Source organism: Pinus tabuliformis, chromosome 1_2 (genome assembly GCF_031772625.1).
Source record: "Pinus tabuliformis cultivar Carrire ecotype Pingquan chromosome 1_2, CPIR1, whole genome shotgun sequence".
NCBI classification, from domain to species: domain Eukaryota; kingdom Viridiplantae; phylum Streptophyta; class Pinopsida; order Pinales; family Pinaceae; genus Pinus; species Pinus tabuliformis.
Window position 1 is genome coordinate 1,066,390,134 of NC_142298.1, and position 11,950 is coordinate 1,066,402,083.

Below are 11,950 nucleotides of genomic sequence, written 5' to 3' on the forward strand. Positions count from 1 at the left end.
GGCTATTTTTTCACATCTGATCAATAGGTCTCCTAATGGGATCAATCAACACATTATTTCCACTTGTCATCATCATTACAAAAAGCCCTAAGCATGTATCTTTCATCCCCCTAGGTTTCTACCTGAAACTACATCATTTGAGCCAGTTTTAGGACCAACATACCCTGGACTCTTATTGGATAGCATTCACCTATAGGTTTCCCCACCGTGGTCTACTGTTATCACCTACAGGTTTCTCCACTGTAGTTTATGATCATCACCTACAGGTTGCTCCCCTTTGCACCTACATTGGTTTTAGAATTTTGGGAAAAAGAGATAAATTTTGAAAGCATCCTATTCCAAAAGCTTGCAGAATTTGCTACAATCATTTACCTCAGATAAATCATTTATATCCTATCCTACTCTACTTTGGAGTTTCCATCCCTTATCCTTTGATCTGATCCTCCCATCAAAGGTCGATCTAAAATATTAGATTGGTAATTGGATAATGACCCCCAACTGACCCCACTCCTTTATTGATTTGAAACCTTCCATATGCAATGGTTTGGATTTTGGAGACTGATTTTAGCCTTATGATTCTATGGTGAGAGGCTCCATTTTATGCATTTCGGGTGATTTGAGATACAAATTTTGACAAGGACAGGACATGTCAGCCTTGGAGGGGCACTTCTACAAGATCAACACCTATTTATGGTTGTAAATTCCTTCCATTTACATTAATCCAAATAATTATTTATTTTCCTATATTTGATGTCATTATTTAATATATTTTAATAGAATGTTGATATATTATATATAATACATAGATGATACTTCATAAGTCTTGTAGTTTCATGGCTTATGTCATCTGAATGTGCAGGTTCTAATTTTGGAAATTAGAGATGGAATTGGAGAATTTACGCTAAAGAAGGAGCGAAGTCTGTGATAGATTCCAGGTAGGCTTCATACTATTATCTACTTACTTTAATGAAATAATTTTGTTCCTTGTCTATTCGTTGTTTTAGGTTAGCCATCAAACCTACAGGAGATACTTTTGTCTGCAATCGTAAATCCCGAATAACACATATGACCTACCACAAATCCCTTCCATGTAAACAATATAACTCCTAGGAGCCATCCCAACAACTCAAGCAACTAGCCACTGCGACCAAATGAAGTTTTAAACCAGTAAACCCCCAAACAATCCCTTGATATTGGCATGCATGCATCATGGAGGCTCTTAACGCTCCCACATCATGGGTATGCATGCGTCTAGGGACTTTCCTACCTAGTGTTGTGTTTATGGGATTTGTGCCTTTTATTCTGGCCTAGAGCCCAGGTCACCGCCGAGAACTCAATGACGCTTTTGGAAATGAATTTACCCCATAACAATGATGCATTTGAAAAAACAATGATAAGGTCTAGAGTAGGTCCCTAGAAGCCAAGACATGAATTTTTTCAAACATGTCACAAATATGTAATATATAGGTGTAGACAAGAGATATGAACATCAGGGTTTCATACTTATCTAAGGATCACTATGAAGCATTTTTATCTTATATAATTAGCTACATTATCATCTATTAGGTCATAGATACATTATTCATCCATTTACAAATAAAAACATGAGGAGAACCATACATCATCACTGCCAATATACATGCTTATAACCAATATAATAAAGAAAAAATATCAAGGGTGTAGCAGCCATAGAATCCACATATAAAACAATACATTTACACATAAGATACCAAGGAAATAATGTCTTATTAATGAATGGAAAATGCAACCTAGTATACGACTACCACATTCCACTTGAAAATAGATTAGTTGAGCCAAATCTCTCTTTAGCCAATCACCCCCGTCCCATTTTCAAAGCATGAATTTGGGACTCAAACCAAAATAATAAACCAAGGCATCACGAGGCTAAACTACCTCACCCTCATCAATACAAACCATGCTTTACCATAATCCATCTCGGATCACTAGGCCAACACAACAAAAATGTAATAATAGGCTTTACCATGACCTCTACTTGATAAATAGGCCAAAATAAGCATGGATGCCACCAGATGTCTCCACCTACACCATGAGGAATTTTCCTTTCTCCTAGTCTATCAGGCTTTACTGCAATCCATAGTCTGATCCAGGGATCATACTATATCTCGCCATTCCTCAAAAAGGATTCCTAGGCCTAATCAAGGGCAAGCACCTCTAGGATTTGTTGTATATCCCACCATTAACTGGTGAAGGATTCCTAGGCCCAATACGCCACACAATAATTACCTTTTCGTAACCCACAATCTGGTTAAGGGGTCACTAGGCCAGTCACTTTACCACAATCCACATTCTGGTTCAAGGATCACTAGGCCATGTGTTCTTTCATTCAAATATCTACCTCACTAAACTTGGAATCCATCTAGCAATCTAGCTCAACCAAAACATGAGAAACCCTTCAGAACATGGCTATATGGAAATGGCAAGACTATGATGAAAACACTATCACACATGGAAAAATCCATGCCATATTAGTAAAGAAGCACATTCAATAGCATGCATGCAAAATATAGAAAGAAAAATACACATGAAAATCGATACCTACAAAGAATCCCATTGTAGTTACTTCATCCTGCTCTTCCTTGCTTTCTCCTTCCTTCCTCTTACCTTCTTTCCCTTTTTTGATCCAATGTGAAAGTCCTCCAAGAAAAATCTGTGTCCAAGAGTGGAGAGAGAATAATGAGAGAGATCCAAAATTAAGAAAAATCTTTCCAACTAACCCTAAAAAGCCTTTTTATCAATAAGGTCTCTATTTTCTTCATTTTCCATTATTTTCCTTCATTTTCCTCCTCACATGCAACCTGTGACCTTTCACCTTCCCTTTCTCCTAATTTCCATTATTTTCATAAATAAATGTGCCAAAAATTCCATATTTCCTTTCCAAAGCCTTATCCATTTCCTTTGCCAATTTGCTTAGCCATAATAAACCAAATGAACACCCATACTAGGATGTCTTTCTTGACATTCAACTTGGAATACATGTCCTATGATCGTGGTCTTATTTTTTTTTACATGGATTTTCAATCATAGGTGCTACAAAACCTTCCCCATTGGGGGAACACCATCATCGATGTTCAGTGACACCTATAAACAACAAACTGCTAAAAAAATCATATTGCCCATAGAGCTTTACAACATATCTTGTTACAGTATTTACAATGACCATCTACTAAAACATGACAAACATACCTTTTAATGAAGCTTTATAACCCAACTCATTACATTATTTACAATAATAACCACATCTACACACATACACATTTTCGTCACCCAACAAGTAATAATATTGTCTATGGAGCTTTATAAATCCACCTCAATACAATATTTACAATAATACACAAATATAAACATACACAAATTTTCTCAACCAACAAATAGAAGGCTGTGATGCCTATACCAAACAACAAGGGAACTGAGAGGCTCACACCTCGACCCTCAAAAGTAATGCCATGATTCACTTCCTTCCCAAGAAGTCTAGAATCCACTTCCAAAGTCAACGCTGCATCCAATGTCTAGTGATATGATCCCCTGACACTTTTCTTCTTAGTGAACGATTACTAGCTCATTGTTCAAGGGCACACTCCCAATGTGCATCTGATTCCATCTAGAAATTTTGATGACCAAAACAAATCCATTTGTCCTTCCCTTCTCTGTTACATAGTCCCTTGGGAAATCCGGTCATCACTTCCATGCAGTCACTCACCTTCCAAGTTCCATGACATCCCCTACCTTGGGCGACCCATCCCTCGGCAAGGCTTCTTTGCATGGGAAGGTAAAACAACCAAGGCATATACTTGCCTCATGGACATCAATGGACAATATTGGGTACCCGTTTCCCATAATGACCATGCTCCTAAACTGTTTTACCAATATACTACTACTTGTTCTAATTTCTTTCATTGCTGCTGATAATTCTTACAGTCAGTCTCAACCACCCAGCTGATAATTTCTCTTGCTTTCCTATACCAAGCACATAATTTCCATTAGATTCAAAGTAAATTTAATAAATTCAAAACACACCGCAATGGCACCTCGTCAATAAGGTATACTTGCAATTATGTTCGATTCCTATCACAATAAGTCATACTAGCATCCTTGAACAAATCATCATGTATAAACATATCACATTATGTTAGTGTAAAACACAACCATCATAGATCAAAATCATAAATCACATGTAACCATAATAAACCATAATCATAGATCACATGTAATCAACATAGACCATAATCATAAATCACATGGATAATAAAACTAAAATAAAATACTGACACTTTTCCATTAACCAATCCTTAGCTTCTACCTTTGTCCTTATTCTCTATGCACTCCAGATTAGTTGCCACATCTAACAAACACCCAACTCCTTCTCCTCAACCATGTTCACATACACATAGTGTGAATCATACACGTACAACCAAAAACGACATACAACTCGATGCAATACATGCACTTACACTTGAGATACAACACGTACACCTACACCCAGTGTACAACACAATACAATACATATGCCTACATCGGGTGTACACCGCCACATAATGCGTACACCTAGACTTGATGTACAATACAATACACATACGTACACAGAGTACAACATAAGGAATACATGTGTCATGATGGCATGATGACACATTGTGCATATAGAGTATAGCATGCCTACAACACAACATGTATGAAATGAACACAGCACCACATGTACACGAGTACCATACGTACAACATTTACATAATGTCACATGCACACAACACCACCTGCACAACATGTGCACAACATCACATGTACATGGCACCACTTGCACAACATGTACAAAACACTACATATACATTACACCATCTATACAACGTGTACACAATACCACATGTATAGAGTACCACATGCACGATAGGTACACGACACCACATGTACACAACATCATATTCACGACATGTACACATCACCATGTGCACACATTCCCACATGGACGATCATGCACACAACACCACATGTACATAGTACAATATGTATGAAATGCACACAACACCATATGTACATAACATTGCATATACAACATGTACATAGTAGCATATGTATACAACAAAGCATATCCAAAATGTGCATAGCACCATTTATACCCAACACTACATATGTGATATGTACACAACGTGATATATAAAACATGCATACAACATCATATGTTCACAATACCACATATACAAATTATAGATCACCATAGGTACAACCATTGAATATACAACATCCACAACATATAGACAACAACTGCATATCAAAAAACACACTATCTCTACCAAACAACCTATCTTCCAGTGTCTCTCCACTATCCATGCTTATCCTAGCATGTCGCAAAGCACATTGTTTTCCTTCCGCTCATGTATCCTTCAGTGTTACCTATCATAACACAAACATAGGCATAATAAAATTACACAATATCAATTCATATCCACATGACATTGACCTCATATATTTTTCATTACTATTTTTCTCACTTGATTCCTCATAAACGAAGAACCTCTTCATACCATTTGTGGGGCATGGGATTCCCCGTAGTAGGTTTTGGGGCTTAAAGCCCAAGTTTTGGTCAAAGATGGTGTAGAAATCTACAAAGTATGATCGCGAAGTGTACAATCGAGTCATAGGGTTGTCCGCCCTAAGAATTTTATTATAGTTTAATGTAAATTTGTGTGAGCCTACCCATGGTCCCAGACCGTCGGATTGTATAAATAGAGTGAGGCTCTAAGTGTCAATGCAGAAGTAGACAATAGATAGAATAGTGAACGCATGGTTAGAGCATAGACTGGAATCTGAGGTGTACTGGGTCCTAGTGGTAGGAAGAGGCTCTGTAGTTGAGTGAACAGAGGCCTAGTAGAGTCCACAGCTTAGTACGTGGACCCCTGTAGTTGAGTACACAGGGTGGAGTTGGGTCTATACTCGGGATTGAAAGATAATAAATAGAAGTTTATTATGTGCATCTGTTCTGGAATATTTATGTTGATGTTATACATTACTTTTACTCTGTTTAGTTACTGCGCAGACTTAATGAATACTCATATGAATGCTTATATGTGAATATAATCTAAGTAATCAGATAATGGAGACTAATTAAGGAAGACTTGGGTAAATAACATGAGTCGTGATATAGCTAGAACTCCACGAACATAGTATATCAGGGCGCGGGCTGCCCGTAGGTGCGTGTAGCATAGTAAGTGCAAGGGTTGGTCTGCGTACCAATCACCACATATCATACATCCCTAGGGTGTGAAAACCTGGTTCCAGCACCCTCCCATACTACTTCGGGTGAGACTTCAGTCCGTGCTCCATAGATTGTTGCTGAAAGGGCCAGTAGTACCAGGATTTTCTTGGCTAAATCACTTTTGAACCTGGGTCAGGCCCCACTAAGCCAACAAATAGTTCTGTTGTTGGGACCAGGATCTGCATAAGGGATGTCTGATGTCGTGCCAGTGAAACCCAACAGAGAAGGAAATTAAAGAGTGGTTGGACAAGAAGATTCATGAGTTCACGGCACAGGAAAATAGAACTTCGCACGTATTTGAGGAAAAGTGGTTGGATCGCTACGTGTATATGGAAATCCACGAGATTTTCTTTTTCATCCTTTCCATCTAAGCTATATGAGTGGATCGCGAGGTTAGCCAATGAAGGTCTAGGCTCAACCAACCGATATTGTGGACTCTAGAATTAGTCTGTAGACTAGAAGCATTAGAAGATAAGATCGTGCAAGCTGTGGACAATTGGCTCCACTAGATAATAGGGGGATTTATCACTGAGTTTGCGGTAGACACAACTGTCTATTAGTGTGAGGCAGAGTGACGTTTTCTCAAGGGACCGCGAGGTAAGTATATTAAATCTTTGAACACCTATATTAAGATGATGTTGTGTGAAAAGCGAGTTATGCGAATAAATTAATGTTTGGGACTACGCGGAGCAGAAATATCTAAAGAAGTGGAAGTAGTGAAGAAGTAGAAAACAACCCCTTAATTTCACTCTCACGAGAAATTGAGGATGAGCTTGCGAAGGTTTCTCCAAGAAGCGAGGTCAGTTTGATAAGGTAGTGGATTCTGCGGCTCCCAGCTCCACCCACACCACCTTCTGCCTCACCTCCCTCACCTCCATCTCCACCTGCTCCACCTCCACCACCTCCATATTTTAGTATGGCAAGCGCGATCAAACTACTGGTATTCATAGCAGTAGGGAATGGGGATCCATACCAATTCTAGTTCATGGTAAGAGCAGTATGGGAAGCACAAGGTGTCATGAACAATAATATTAAGAAGGACACATTGGTGAGCGTGATGCAGGATTGTGCATTAAAATGGTATATCAAGCATTCTAAGGACCACCCAAATGTAGGGATAGCAAAGATGCATAGCATGCTGAACAAAGAATTTAGCGGACCAAATTCGGAAACACAATCAATCATCGAGTTTAAACTGATCGCAATGCTTCCGGCCAAGACCCCCTGGGATCTGGACCAAAGGCTAAAGAGTACGATCCGCAAGGCCAATATGATGCTAATGGATGCACCTCATTGTGCATGGTTTGTAACATCTTTGAAACCATACTTGAGGACAGCTCTGTCACAGAAGAAACTTTCTACCCTGGTCGAAGCGTCTGAGATGACGATGAGATTACATGAGACCCTGATATAGGAACCTGGGTTGGGAGTTCAACAAATCCACGTGCAACAACATAATCTGTGTTTTGAAATGCAAAGCTTGATGGAGGATAGGGCACCGCGGTCGGAGGTGCGCGAGGAGGTATGGTGCATAAAGTGCAAAGGCCAGGGCCAGGAAAAGGATCACTACCTAGTATTTGCAAACTACTTGGATAGAGGAGGACCAATTCCATTGAGACTAGAGGCACTGGTATGGCCTAGTGTGACACCCGCTTTATGATGTGTGATCTGTGAGATAAGAGGGAAACACATGACATACAATTTTCATTTACTGTAGAAATATACATAAACACCCCAGCAATTGTTTTATAATTTTTGTAGGTCGGTAGGCCATAATGAGTGCACTTGCCAGAGCTACGAGATAATGATGGATCAGACCCCAGCCTATAGGATGCATACAAAAGTTCCAGCCCTCGACATAGATGCGGGGATGGCGCGCTAGATTTCGAGGGCGAGATCAGGGATGAGGTGCAATGGGACCAGGAAGGGGCCCTAGACAGTTAATTTGTTACAATTGTAGAGGACCAGGACACTATGCCCCCAATTGTACCAACCTGATAAGGATATCTTGTTCATGCTGTTCTCAGTTTGATCATGAAACAATAGACTTTCCTATGTTGATCACAAAGATGCATGAAAAAGGGGTATTCCAGCCTCCCCTGACTTAGAATATACAAATGATGATGTCTAAGCCACGCCAAGAGGACCCGAACATAAACATGATTCTCAAAAGTGGTGCGACCACGGGAGAGGATAAGGGAAAGCAGCCAGAGGAAAGCACATGGGTTCACAAGGCTTGCAGAGGAGCCTGATTTTGACTTAGAACACGCAAAGGAGACATTCATGGAAGCTAACAAGAGCTTCACAGATGCCTCCATTTTAAGTAGTAAGGATCAACCAAAGTGAGGAATGGATCCTTCAATGCTCACTACCTTTCTGGAGACATGCATGAAACTGTTGCGTGACAACAAGGAGGTTAAAGGACTATAGGAGCTGATCACGAGGTGCGTGGGGTTAGGAGAACCGTGCATAGTCCGGAAATTATGGAAGCATGCATTGCGCACTAGAAAGGAAATGAGATTGACTGCGTAGATTGGTGAGTATGAAATGGATCAGGTAATCCTAGATCTACGTTTGGAGATGAATATATTACCGAAGCAAACATGGGAATGCATGGGCAGGCCCGAGTGTAGAGCTATAAAAAGGGTCTCTTTCACCTCTAATTACCTCACATTAATATGTCAATCCGGGAACGATTTGTTATTCCAAAGAGTGTCTCATTCTAAGGCTATCATTTTTCAGAGTAATGCTAGTAGTACAGTGTTTAGAAATACAAGAGTAAATGGATGGTTGTCTATAGCATAACCACTTCAAAAGATTAAATCACACATTCAAAATACTAAGCAACTTATCAGTCAAGGGTTCAGTAGCAAAAACCCATCCCTTTGGAAACTGATGGAAAAGGAAATCAGAGAACAGATCCTGGATCTGGGAATCGGACAGTAGATGTCAATGCTCACTACAGCCTGAGATCGTTCTTCACGCCAACACCGAGAAATGGAAAGACAGATAAGAAATGGAACAACAATTAAGAAATCGAATAGCAAGTCTGAAATGGAACAGCAAATCCGAAATGGAACAACAACTAAGAAAAAGAACAATAACTAAGTCTCACAAGCAGTAACAATCTTAGTCTATCAGATCAAATGCATTAATCATAATCTACAGGAATCAAACGGAAATATTTCACTCTTAAGGGTGGACTCAATAACACACACCAATGGAACAACGCTGATTACTAATAAACTATGGAACATCGCTTCAAAACCATATACGCACACAGCACACTTAAATAGTAATCTAATCCAAGTATCGATCTAAGTTAGAAAGAATACGACTGTAATTCAGAATAGAATAACATTGTTCATAAATCCAACAGTCACAAAGAACATAACTTCCAAGATGAATTTCGTAACATTAATGAACAAGTGCACAGAACAAAGGCTCTGTAATGGAACAGTAATAGTATTCTGTAAAGACTAGCAGTATTATATCAACTCCTAAAAGAACAATAATATGATGCAGAGTCAATACAATCGTTCTTGCTGTAGAAACCTTAATAAATTAAACATAACAGAGCATGTGATGCAAACTTATAAAACACATCAGATTACCAAATGACGTCGATAAGAAAACCACACATAAACCAAAACATAATAATACAGGAGCAAGTGTCCTCCAGGGCTGGGCCCTTAGCCTCCAGGGGTACACTGCTTGAAGTTATTCCAGACTCGGAGATGAAATAGTAACCAAGTTTGTATTAATGCATAGAGAAGAATTACAATAAACCAGTTCTTAACAATACTCGATGATGAAAGTTTTGATCTTAAAGGAAATTACATAAAAGCATAACCGTCTCTAACTCTCCCCCACAGGCTACCAGTGCTGCCCCTTTTATAACGATGACGGCGGAGATATCTAAGTGCAGAAATAGATGAAACAGTGATTCCTCAGGATCAAGGATCCTGAGGGATTCGCCAAACCGTTAGTCCTCAGTCATTTCTTTTCTCTCCTGCACCGAGCTGATATCTCCACCTCCTTTCCCAGGCTGATTCACTTTGATTTTCTTTGCCTTGTTTGCATTCAGTCTCCTGTTAAAGGGACAACGGTTAACCCGTCCTTGTCCTTTCCTTTGGAATGACAACTTCTCGTTTTTCCTCCTTTCTGCATAAGGAAATGACAATTGTCAGCGTTTTCGTCTGGCATATTAATCTCACATGGTCTATTATAATTCTTTATCATTTTCCTAGTTGATGATGCAAAAGGTTTGTAAGTTCTAATGAAAACATACTGAAATAATCATAAAAAACATACCTTCTTTAGTACTCCACACACCCCCGTGCTTACCCTATTTCATGCCCTCATGAAAACATTGTAGTTGACATGTAAGGTAGTGAGAGAATACGCTGGAGATGGAATCTCATGTGGATGCCTACAACCATGATGCGTAGCTAGGTATTCAAAGAAATGGCCTATTTGACCCTTAGGCATCTCATACTGGGCTTGGTATCCGGGTGCAGGGTGCCAAATAATTGGACTCTGGAACCTATATCCTAACCAGGATGGCCCTGCCCTCAAAATGATTTTGCCATAGAGGTGAAAGCGGTTGGCTGCTAATTTAAAATTCTCATACTTAAACGATTCCCTGAGCTAGATATTCAGATTAGAGATTTGATACCAAAATATAGCTGCATCAATGACAAGGTCTTTGATAGAGAAAAAGTATTCTAATCCCTGTCGAATGAGTGCCTCATGCATGGGTCCTAATGCGTCAATTACACCTGGAGTCTTCATGAGGTTTCTATGTGCTTTCCACAACTGTACTGGGTCCTTAGGCTCAGCCCTTACCCACAAATCTAATCTGTTTTCTTGCCTTTGGAAAGTATTATAGGCTTTAAGTCATTTAATTTGATCAACCCAAAATGAAATGAATGCCTGCAATTGGATATCCCCAACAAAAGGGCCAGGGTTCAGCTCGGTCTCCTGGTCTAATACAAGGTTATGTAAATAGAACTCACACAGTAGTCTCTGGACTTTTACCCTGTAGTGCTTACAACAGTCTATAAAATCATTAACAATGTTAATTTGTATGGGAGCACCTTCTTTAACAGCCTTTATTTTTAATTGCAAATACCGTTCCAGTAAAAACAAGGCATAATTCTTAGCAGGGGCTCTACATGCTAAGATGTCATTGTATAAAGAACAAAAGGTATCCATCTGCTTGATAACTATATCTAACCTAAGAGTTACCTTTGCGACTTTCTCTTGTTCCCTCCGCCACCCTTCAAAGGCCTGGATTTCGGATAGATTGACGTTCCTAAGCTGCTGCTGTAGCTCTTCATACTTTTCACGAGGGACTGTTTGCTCTCTAAGATTTTCTGCTTCTTGCTGGGCTTGCTTCAAACCCTTTCGTAGGGTTATTGTCTTTGGATCTCTTCTCCATGCGGCAGTGGAGGCCGGGAGTTTTACCTGAACTTTCCTATTGCGTTTCCTTGAGTTCATAAACCTTATCACTCCCGAAAGTGGTGCCTCCATCTAAATTTCCTTATCATGGGTCATCATCTCATCCATTTCTATCTTAACGTGGATATCAGTCCATTGCTGTTCCTTTTCAATTGGAACAATAGTCTATTTCTCAGCATCATTTGGAACAGCATCCTGGTTTTC